General features: G+C 38.9%; 1 protein-coding gene across 3 annotated transcripts in view; it reads left to right on the forward strand.

Moving 5' to 3' along the window:
• Positions 1 to 12,418, forward strand: part of LANCL1 (LanC like 1) — a 44,417-nt gene that overhangs the window by 9,478 nt on the left and 22,521 nt on the right. The window lies entirely within an intron of this gene.

Below are 12,418 nucleotides of genomic sequence, written 5' to 3' on the forward strand. Positions count from 1 at the left end.
CATGTAGCTGTCCTGTTTTCCCAGCACCACTTATTGAACAGGCTTTCTTTTCTCCATTGTATATCCTTGCCTCCCTTGTCATAGATTGGTTGACCATAGGTGTGTGGGTTTATCTCTGGGCTTTCTGTACTGTTCCATTGATCTATGTTTCTGTTTTTGTGCCAGTACCATATTGTCTTGATTACTGTAGCTTTGTAGTATAGTCTGAAGTCAGGGAGTCTGATTCCTACAGCTCCGTTTTCTTCCCTCAAGGCCACTTTGGCTATTCAGGGTCTTTTGTGTCTCCATACAAATTTTACGATGATTTGTTCTAGTTCCATAAAAAATGCCATGGGTAATTTGATAGGGATTGCATTGAATCTGTAGATTGCTTTGGGTAGTAGAGTCATTTTCACAATATTGATCTTTCCAATCCAAGAACATGGTATATCTCTCCATCTGTTGGTATCATCTTTAATTTCTTTCATCAGTGTCTTATCGTTTTCTGCATACAGGTCTTTTGTCTCCCCAGGTAGGTTTTTCCTAGGTATTTTATTCTTTTCGGTGCAGTGGTAAATGGGAGTGTTTCCTTAATTTCTCTTTCAGAATTTTCATCATTAGTGTATAGGAATGCAGGAGATTTCTGTGCATTACTTTTGTATCCTGCAACTTTACCAAATTCATTGATTAGCTCTAGTAGTTTTCTGGTGGCACTTTTAGGATTCTGTATGTACAGTATCATGTCATCTGCAAACAGTGACAGTTTTACTTCTTCTTTTCCAATTTGCATTCCTTTTATTTCTTTTTCTTCTCTGATTGCTGTGGCTAGGACTTCCAAACCTATGTTGAATAATAGTGGTGAAAGTGGACATCCTTGTCTCGTTCCTGATCTTACAGGAAATGCTTTCAGTTGTTTGCTGTGGGTTTGTTGTATACGGCCTTTATTATGTTGAGGTAGGTTCCCTCTATGCCCACTTTCTGGAGAGTTTTTATCATAAATGGGTGTTGAATTTTGTCAGAAGCTTTTTCTGCATCTTTTGAGATGATCATATGGTTTTTATTCTTCAGTTTCTTAATATGGTGTATCACATTGATTGATTTGTGTATTTTGAAGAATCCTTGCATCCCTGGAACAAATCCCGCTTGATCATGGTGTATGATCCTTTTTTTTGGGGGGGGGTACGCGGGTCTCTCACTCTTGTGGCCCTTCCTGTTGCGGAGCACAGGCTGCGGATGCGTAGGCTCAGTGGCCATGGCTCACGTGCCTAGCCACTCCGCGGCATGTGGGATCTTCCCGGACCGGGGCACGAACCTGTATCCCCTGCATTGGCAGGCAGACTCTCAACCACTGTACCATCAGGGAAGCCCCGTATGATCCTTTTAATGTGTTGCTGGATTCTGTTTGCTAGTATTTTGTTGAGGATTTTTGCATCTATATTCATCAGTGATATTGGTCTGTAATTTTCTTTTTGTGTAGTATCTTTGTCTGGTTTTGGTATCAGGGTGATGGTGGCCTCACAGAATGAGTTTGGGAGTGTTCCTTCCTGTGCAATTTTTTGGAAGAGTTTGAGAAGGATGGGTGTTAGCTCTTCTCTAAATGTTTGGTAGAATTCACCTGTGAAGCCATCTGGTCCTGAGCTTTTGTTTGTTGGAAGATTTTTAATCAAAGTTTCAATTTCATTACTGGTGATTGGTCTGTTCATATTTTCTGTTTCTTCCTGGTTCAGTGTTGGAAGGTTATACCTTTCTAAAAATTTGTCCATTTCTTACAAGTTGTCCATTTTATTGGCATAGAGAGTTGCTTGTAGTAGTTTCTCATGATCCTTTGTATTTCTGCAGGGTCAGTTGTTACTTCTCCTTTTTCATTTCTAATTTTATTGATTTGAGTCCTCTCCCTCTTTTTCTTGATGAGTCTGGCTGATGGTTTATCGACTTTGTTTATCTTTTCAAAGAACCAGCTTTTAGTTTTATTGATCTTTGCTATTGTTTTCTTTGTTTCTATTTCATTTATTTCTGCTCTGATCTTTATTATTTCTTTCCTTCTGCTAACTTTGTGTTTTGTTTGTTCTTCTTTCTCTAGTTCCTTTAGGTGTAAGGTTAGATTGTTTACTTGAGATTTTTCTTGTTTCTTGACGTAGGCTTTTATAGCTATAAACTACCCTCTTAGAACTGCTTTTGCTGCATCCCATAGGTATTGGATCATCGTGTTTTCATTGTCATTCGTCTCTAGGTATTTTTTAATTTCCTCTTTGATTTCTTCAGTGATCTCTTCGTTGTTTAGTAACTTATTGTTTAGCCTCCATGTGTTTGTATTTTTTACATTTTTTTCCTTGTAATTCATTTCTAGTCTCAAAGCATTGTGGTCAGAAAAGATGCTTAATATGATTTCAATTTGCTTAAATTTACTAAGAGTTGATTTGTGACCCAAGATGTGATCTATCCTGGAGAACGTTCCCTTGCGCACTTGAGAAGGAAGTGTAATCTGCTGTTTGTGGATGGAATATCCTATAAATACCAATTAAATCTATCTAGTCTATTGTGTATTTAAAGCTTCTGTTTCCTTATTTACTGTCATTTTGGATGATCTGTCCATTGGTGTAAGTGAGGAGTTAAAGTCCCCCACTATTATTGTGTTACTGTTGATTTCCTCTTTTAGAGCTGTTAGCATTTGCCTTATGTACTGAGATGATCCTATGTCGGGTGCATATATATTTATAATGTTATATCTTCTTCTTGGATTGATCCCTTGATCATTATGTAGTGTCCTTCCTTGTCTCTTATAACATTCTTTATTTTAAAGTCTATTTTTTCTGATATGAGTATAGCTACTCCAGCTTTCTTTTGATTTCCATTTGCATGGAATATGTTTTTCCATCCCCTCACTTTCAGTCTGTATGTGTCGCTAGGTCTGAAGTGGGTCTCTTGGAGACAGCATATATATGGGTCTTGTTTTTGTATCCATTCAGGAAGCCTGTGTCTTTTGGTTGGAGCATTTAATCCGTTCACGTTTAAGGTAATGATATGTATGTTCCTGTGACCATTTTCTTAATTGTTTTGGGTTTGTTTTTGTAGATCCTTTTCTTCTCTTGTGTTTCCCACTTAGAGAAGTTCCTTTAGCATTTGTTGTAGAGCTTGTTTGGTGGTGCTGAATTCTCTTAGCTTTTGCTTGTCTGTAAAACTTTTGATTTCTCCATATAATCTGAATGAGATCCTTGCCAGGTAGAGTAATCTTGGTTGTAAGGTCTTCCCTTTCATCACTTTAAGTATATCATGTCACTCCCTTCTGGCTTGTAGAGTTTCTGCTGAGAAAGCAGCTGTTAACCTCATGGGAGTTCCCTTGTATGTTATCTTTCATTTTTCCCTTGCTGCTTTCAATAATCTTTCTTTGTCTTTAATTTTTGCCAATTTGATTACTATGTGTCTCGGCATTTTTCTCCTTGGGTTTATCCTGTATGGTACTCGCTGTGCTTCCTGGACTTGGGTGGCTATTTCCTTTCCCATGTTGGGGACGTTTTCGACTATAATCTCTTTACATATTTTCTCTGGTCCTTTCTCTCTCTCTTCTCCTTCTGGGACCCCTATAATGTGAATGTTGTTGTGTTTAATGTTGTCCCAGAGGTCTCTTAGGCTCTCTTCATTTCTTTTCATTCTTTTTTCTTTATTCTCTTCTGCAGCAGTGAATTCCACTATTTTGTCTTCCAGGTCAGTTTTCCGTTCTTCTGCCTCAGTTATTCTGCTATTGATGCCTTCTTGTGTATTTTTTTTTTTTTTTCAGTACGCGGGCCTCTCACTGTTGTGGCCTCTCCCGTTGCGGAGCACAGGCTCCGGACACACAGGCTCAGCAGCCATGGCTCACGGGCCCAGCTGCTCCGCGGCATGTGGGATCTTCCCGGACTGGGGCACGAACCCGTGTCCCCTGCATTGGCAGGCGGACTCTCAACCACTGAGCCACCAGGGAAGCCCGCTTCTAGTGTATTTTTCATTTCAGTTATTGTATTGTTCATCTCTGTTTGTTTGTTCTTTAATTCTTCTCGGTCTTTGTTACACATTTCTTGCATCTTCTCAATCTTTGCCTCCACTCTTTTTCTGAGGTCCTAGATCATCTTCACTATCATTATTCTGAATTCTTTTTCTGGAAGGTTGCCTATCTCCACTTCATTTAGTTGTTTTTCTGGGGTTTTATCTTGTTCCTTCATCTGGTACATAGCCCTCTGCCTTGTCATCTTGTCTATGTTTCTGTGAATGTGTTTTTTGTTCCACAGGCTGCAGGATTGTAGTTCAAAGTCCTTAATGTGTTTGAAACATTTATCAATCCATAGTACACCCCATAATAATGCATCTGTGTTTCCGGTTTATGACTCTAAAGAAAACTACACAGCTAGGCTGCCCAACTTCATCATACCTCATTCATGCTATGCCTAGATTTTTCTCAGTTACTCACTTGATCTTGAAAGAGTTTTACTGAAGAGAGGAAGCACCCAGATGTTTTTAATGTTACATATGTACTTCAAACTGGACTCATGTCATTTTTTTCCCATTTTGTTTGTTTGTTTGTTTTCCATAAAAAATTGAGATAATTAGTGACAGGGTCCTTATTGGAATGTGTGCTAGAGCACCTTTGTGTGTTGTATGTGCTTTAGAAAACAATATAATGCTTTATTGGTAAGGGTGATACATACAAGTTCAAGTTGAAATTTAAAAGAAGCAAATCATTGCTTTAGAAAATTAACATTCATTTCACAAACTATTTTACAGCTGAAATAATGTTGGCTTTTATTTTTAAATGAACCAGAGGGTATAATAGAGTGATGAGAGTGGTTCACATAAGCTTTTAATAGGATTCAGACATCATCTTCTCCAAAGCCTGCATATTTATTTATACATGTGGGTTGTCATAGTGCAGTTTTATAAGCTGTATTCTTGGCTTTTACCTTTATTTTTATTCACAGCAGAGAGGTAAAATGCCTTGAGACCCTTAGGATGGAAAGGAGGGAAGAATTTTAAAACCCCACAGCTGTCTCGTATTGGCAAATGAAGCAGTTATTACCATAAATCCTCTCTGTTACTTATTCAGGAATGAAGTGTCATGAATAATCAATTTTTCAGTTAGTAACTGAGAGTTAACAAATTATTACTATACATTAATGTTCAAAAAACAAGAATTCAATACTTTAATAATAAAATACATTGATTGAATGAATTTTGGTTCCTAAAGGAATGGGGATCATCGGTATGCAGTGTGGTCATCATTTGACTGTGGAAAGACAGGAGTAAAGATTAAAACATGATTCTTGTTAATAAAATGTTAATAGGATTGACATTTGAATGATGGGAGCCAGGGGGTGTGTGCATGTATGCCAGTAATTAATGTTAATGCCAGGCACTGATGTAAGTGCTTTGCATTAAATAACACATCTAAATCTCAAAACAACTCTGTGGTGTGGATACTGTTCACATCCTGATTTCACAGATGAGATGTCTGAAGTAAAGTGAAGCTGAGTACCTTGCTCAAGGTTACACAGCTAGTTAGTGCCAAAGATAAGATTCAAGGCAGCAAGCCTGGCTTTAGAACCCTGCTCTTTACCCCATGAGAGTGTGAGTGTGTGTGTGTATGTGTGTTACTTTCCACTCCTACATTATGGTTTACTCCATGCCTTTTGTAAGTGAAGAAGATCTACACATAAGCTGTAAGATGGAATAATTTGAGTGATACCTACATGATGATGCTCATGATATACAAACTTTTTAGAAATGGCTAATGACTAGTCAATTTTAAGTGTTTTAGGAACAAATATTAGAATAAGCCCTGCTCAAACATGACAGGGATTTGGAAAGCTAGAGGGAAACATAGCTTGTTAGGTAACAGTAATTACTATTAAAATGTCTACAGGAAGAAGTTGTTTGGAACTGGACATAGAGGAAACCCTAGAAAGATTTATGGGCATTGGCAGCTAGAAAAGTGTAATCTCCAGCATTGTTCCACAGAATGTGTTTTTCCCCTTCCTAATCCTGATTTAATATATTCAGTGTGGTTTCAGGATAGAAAATTAACTCGGCCAAAACAGAAGCTCTTCCTCATAATTGCTTGTATTTGAAAAGGCATGTTGAGGATCCTCGTGAGTAAAATATTACCCCTAGTCTGAAAGCAATCAGTAGCTCTTGCAACTGTTTATAAGCGATATTTGAAATAAACAGCCTCAGTTCTTTTCACCAAAGTCCTCCTTTATAAAATTTAATACACTGAAGTGCAGTGCATCATCGTTTTGATGTATGACATACACCTGCAGTAAGCATTGAGTTGTTCTTTTTTAGCCTTAATCCTATCCTGGTAGATTTTCAAGAATTCTTTGCTGCGTGATCCCAGTTTGGGGGCTAAGGGAAGCCATTTGGTTCTTTATGCCTGTGCATATAACAGACAGTGTAGAAAAATAGCAGGCATGGAAGCCCCTTAAGATCAAATCTAAAGGCCAGCTATTAAGTGATGGTAGGTGGTGTCCAGGGATCTCTGGGGACTCACCAGAGGGCATGACGCCCCCTGCCACCTGGGTTTTGTTTGAAGTATATCTGTTCTAGGGTGGAGAAGATTTTAAAGTGCTTTATAAAATGGAAAACATGAAACACTGTTGAGGAATTGCTGTTATAAAGGATTAAACGAGCAGATGAAGTATTCTCGCGTTTGAAGTAAGCATTTAGTAGGAAAGGTCGCTTCCCTCACAGATAACAAAGTAGGAAAGTTAAGTAAACCCAAGGGATGACTGATCTCACTAGTATCTTTAAGAGAGAATGAGGGAAAGTGCTAGCCCTCATTTAATTCCATTTTTTTCCCACTCTTAACTATGATAATTCCCAAGAGAAATGATGATCAGCTCACACTTAAAAAATATACACAGGACTCTAGGGGCTTTAGTTCTAGAAGACATGACCCAATCTTCTATAACCAACTCACAAAGTTAATGAGGCTAAGATTGGCATACATTTCCTCTTTTCAAGTATTAGATAACATTTTAAATAAGAGGATATGCAGCATAATCCCTAGAGTAATATTAACTCACGCTCTAAATGCAAGTTATTAAAGTGTTTCAAGATGCTGTTCCTCTGATCTGCCAAATGTATAGCCTCTGAGCTACAGCTTTAGCATGTGGGTCTTAGTTTCTGCAGATACCAGACTTGTTTGAAAGGAACTGCACTGGCCAGGTGTCTTTTCTTTGCAATTTGATATTCTTATAAGTAGCTCTTCATCAGAGCCAGCATTTCATTGTCTAATTTGAGCCCTGACCAAGTGTCCTTCACCTTTATGAGAAGCACTAAACTGTTAGGACAAACAGAAGGCATCAGTGGCATGGATCTACACCGGGTCTATTAGAGCTCTTCACAGTGACTGCTAGACAGATGAATGCACCAGGAATGTCGCCTGCTTTCTTTGTGCCTGTACTTTATATGGTGCTGATATCACTGTGCTGTCAGTAATCTTAAATGGCTGAGACACAAGCTTGAAACAGCTAGAGGGTTTCGATATCACCAGTGTGCTTGGGTGAAGCACAGAGCAGGATGAGAATGTTTGTAGACAGATCAGAAGAAGTAGGAAGAGGTCAAGAAAGAAAACATCTAAGCATTTGATTTTTACGGACAGCACCAGGAGGCTGAGGCCTGTCTTGTCATTTTCATTCCATTAACTTCAGCAGTTAATACAATGCCAGGTCCATAGTTGGTGCTTAATAAATATTTGTTGAATGAACAAATGAAGGAATGAATGGAGAGTAGCCTCCTGTTACTACTCTAGCTATCATCTAAGCAAACTAAAAACAATAACAAACATAACTAGGTGGAATGGGGAAAGGGTGGGAATCCAACTCATTTCATGTCTTTTAGGATGTAAAAGAGTCAGTCACATCTCTTTCCCTTCAACCTCTGATGCAATCGAGCATGAACTCAGAAATGAGACAGGGCTCGTAACATTCACTTTACACCTGGTAAAGCTGAATAAAGAGCATACTGTTTAGACCTGGACATAAAGTGGGCTTCCTTCTTGCACCCGATTTGAATTTACCTCCCTAGACTCAAAGAACATCTGGACAGCCAAAGAATGGATTATGACATGAGAAACATGATTGAGAAGAGAGAGCACATGATGTGGGGAGACTCCCAGAAAGCTCAACATGGTACATATACAGGGAACACTTTGCTAATTCTCCCCAGTCTGAGTAGCCAGTGAGGGAGGAGAGAGGCAGGAAATGGGAAGAGGAAGAATATGGTTCCCTCTGTACTTTCTGTCCCTTTAGATCAGGCATCAGTGATGAGACAAAGTGACTCATTCAACACTCATGGAGATTCAGTCTAATGGGGTTTGGACATTTATTGAGTAGTTACTATGTGCTAGGGACTATTGTACTGATCAGAATGATTTACAGTAACTGTGGAGTAGCTACTGCTATTTTCATTTTATAAATAAAGATGCTCAGGCACAGAAAGGTTTAGTAAGTGGGGCACGATCTCACAGCTGGGAAGTGGCAGAGCTAGGCTTCAATCCCAGGCAGTGATTCCTGAACCCGTGCTTCTTAATGACTACTATGCTGAAGGAGTTATCACCTATTATGGTAGTCTGAATAAAAGACGAGGAGCTCTTCCTAATTTGACAGTTACAAAGCAGTACACTGTTGGGCACTGAGGGAAGAAAGGAGGAAGGTATATATCTCCTTTTTTTAAATTTTCGTCTCTTTTCCTATTTAGCTCTGGAAATAGATAACAGAGAAAAGAAGACACATCTTCAGAGTGCTCATTTGCCTTTCTTAATTTACATTTCCACTTCTTTGGGCCAATATTATTAAATTAAGGGTGTGGAGTCACAACTAGTTTCCTCCCCACGTTACCTGTATTAAAAGTACTGGAGTATTTGGAAAGCCAGCACTGTGCCCGGCTTTAATCTGAAGACTGACTGGATGCACTAGTCGGTGTAGTGTTTACATCCAGGCTTTGTGGAGAGTAACTACAGTGACTAGGAATGGGAATCCTGCCCTGAAGACCCTGTCATTTAGTTGAAGAAATGGAAACACACTCAACACACACACTCAAAACACAAACAAAATTTAGACAGTTACAGAACAGCACATTAGAAAGTACCAACCTGCTTAAAAAGCAGGTGATCATGCTGTATGGGGTTAATCAGAGGAAACTTTCATTTTTTATATTTCCATTAATCTGAAAGGAAAAAAAAATTAATTGATGAGCCTTTAAAGTTTCAACTAGGGAACAGTTTATTTGAAACTTAGGTTGGAACAACCCATGCCCCCGCCTTTAGGAAGTTCTTGTCTCCGTATCACTCAAAACTATTAAGACCCATTCTTGGGCATTAGCTGAACATCTCTAGTGGCTCCAGCAGTACCCGTAATCGGAACATGATTTTTCCCACCAGAGTACATGAAGAGAGTCTTCAAAAGCACCTAACCTACAAGGAAATAACTTGTAGATCTGAAGTACCAAAGGTTTTTACATCGGTGTAGGCTGGTGGTAAAATAAGTGAATAATGTTAAGGAATAATCTCTAAAATGCAGAATTACAGAGAAGTGCTTTGAGAGCTTCATACATCTGTGGAGATTTGTATCATCTCCATACACATTTGAGATGCATCGAGGTCTTGATTGGTCAAGATGAATAGGACTAATGATCCCTCAGAAATCCAAAGGCTTAGTATTAATTACTTCTCAACAGCTGGCTATATTTATAGTACTACTGGGGATAAGTAGCTGAGTAAGGAAACTGCAGATTTAGAAGTGTCCCTAAACAATTTACCCTCCCTTCCCAGAATTGTAGCTACAGAAGGAAACAGAATAGAAAAAATATGGTTCAGAGCTTCCATACTGAAAGCCAGGACATATTCCTGTTACAGCAAAGTTTTATTTGTTTTTGTCTTTCAAGTAAATTAGTTTTCAACATTTCAAAACCAACAGATTCATAGGATGAGCTGTGAGGCAGTGCCGGACATCCTGAACTTCTTGTAAAGAATGACATCTGTCCCTGGTGTTCAAAACAGTGCTGTCCTTAGACCATTCTGCTGTGATGGATAGTTTCTTTGCTGTCCATACAGCAGCCACTAGCCACATGTGGCTATCAGGCATTTGAAATGTGGCCAGTATGACTGAGAAACTGAATTTTAAATCTGTTTACCTTTAACTATCTTAAGTTTCTATAGATACTTATGGTTAGAATCTGTCACATTGGACACTGCAGTTCTGAGCAACCAAACAGGCTCCAGGAGTTATAAGGTCAAAGTAATAGATATCTGGGTTTCTACCAGCCTCTGAGATCACAGGAGATAAGTAGGTTCTTTTCTTATTTTTTGGAGGACATTTGTCCAGCCTCTCTTCCCCGAACTCAGACTCATATATCCAGCTGCCTACTTGACATCTTCACTTGGATGTCTAATGAACATCTCAAACCTGACCTGTCCAAGGTTTGGCTCCCTCTTTCTGCCACCTCCCTGCCAGGCCCCGTGTTAGACACTTCTAGTGCTCGTCCATATCAGGTTGTCCCTCTCCTTCTGGGGTCCCGGGAGGACAAGACCTCTCAACTTCATTGTAGTTAGATGAGGGCACCTCTTCTGGTCCAGGGGCTCCGGGTGGAACCCCTGGACCAGAAGAGGTCACTTCCAAGCCAAAGCATGCAATTGCTGGTATGGTGCCCTGCAGTACTCTTCATGTTATATATGTCTCTAATAAAGTCCTATATATTCAGTCCCATCCTAGAGGACCTGGACTAACACATGTAGCCAAATTTATCTTTGAAAGATGCTGTTTTTGAATACTCCTCCTCTACATAAACTGACAGTTAATTAACATCAGATCTAAATTTCTATGTCTAGTTTTTAATAATTTGAACCCCCAAGGAGTCCAGCCTAACCAGGTCATCCTCTAGTCTTCTTGTCCACGTAGATTTGCTCAGATAATTCCACGTGCTGGGAGTACTCTCTGCAGTTGCTCCATTTCGGGCTTCCCACAAATGAAGCTCCCCTTTCAGTCCACACCCCACCCATAACTACTTCCTGATGGTGTTTTTTTTCCCCTGGGATAGAGCAGATACTCTGCCCACTTGTCTGTTCCTTCTCCACCAAGTCAGCTTCCAAGGCTGTGAATAACTACGGAATTAACATACCATTTCTAAAACAATTACTGACTTCACATGCTTAATTCTAAATGGTACTTTACTGATATTACTTAAATTTGTCTGGTTTTGCATGTAAAATAGAGATGATATCCCTATAACAACTTTCCTATACCCTCTGGGAAATAAAGTAAGACATCATCCAGAGTAGGAATAATCTCTTGTTCCTGAAGGAAAGTACTCATTACTTAACAGAATTAGGATATTATCCCAAATATTTATTGTAAAGTCACCTTTAATGACTTGAGAATTAATGGGAAAATAATGGATTCGATTTTGCTTTTCTGATTTCTCAGCATATCTCTCTTCAGGTGGATTATTTCCTTTTTTAAATAGAATGTTTAAGTCATATATATGAGCAAATCTAACAAGATAGTAAAATTAAGACCAAAAGCATGAGTTTTCATGGCTTTGTGACAGTCATTATCATGGAGTGGACCAGCTAAAAAATAGAAGAATATTTAACTTAAATTTTATATCAATGAAAATGTCAAACTTCATCCAGATTCATAAAAGGTAGGGTGGTCTTCCATTTTTTTAACAAAATAATTCTGAAGTCTAAAACAATTTGGAGTATATTTTTACAATTAAATTCAATCAATTTTAAATCTCATTTCAATCTTTTCTGGTCTAGAAAAAGAGGTGAAAGGGGTAGAAGAAGGAAGCAAATCTTGATTAGTCTACCTTTTGCTTAGCAAACAGTATAGAAGGACATTTTATCTGCTGCTCAAATTTAAGCCCAAGAATATTCTTGATTAAGTAACATATTCTGTGATTAAAGAAAAAAAGCATTAAAAAGTTTAAACTCCGTTCATCATCCTGTATTGAGCCTCATGACCAGTTTTGATGGTGGTTATCCTAGAAGCCAGTAAGAAACATTCTTTCTCATTATATCAAATGTCCTTTAGGGACTGGAATCGTATTTGGAGATGAGTTTACGAATGGATACAACTGTAATCTTCCCTCCCAAACCTGGCCCTCCCCTAGAGGCGTTTGCCATCTCAGAGGATGACACCATTGCCCATCTAGCTGTTGAAGTTAGGCATCCGGGAGTCATCTTGGTATCTCCCTCTCAGTCGTTCCCCACCAGGTTCTGTTGACTTTTACCTTCCAAGACAAGTATCTTTCCAGTTCAGTCTCACGTCATCTCTGCTGCAGCTACTCTTGTCTCTCGCTTGTGCTCCTGAAATTGCTCCTCCTGAATCCACTGTGCCAGATACTCTTTTCAAACCCTACAGTCCAATTACGGTGAACTTTTAAAAACACAAATTTAATTATGCTCTTG

The sequence above is a fragment of the Phocoena sinus genome, chromosome 7 (genome assembly GCF_008692025.1).
Source record: "Phocoena sinus isolate mPhoSin1 chromosome 7, mPhoSin1.pri, whole genome shotgun sequence".
Lineage (NCBI taxonomy): Eukaryota > Metazoa > Chordata > Mammalia > Artiodactyla > Phocoenidae > Phocoena > Phocoena sinus.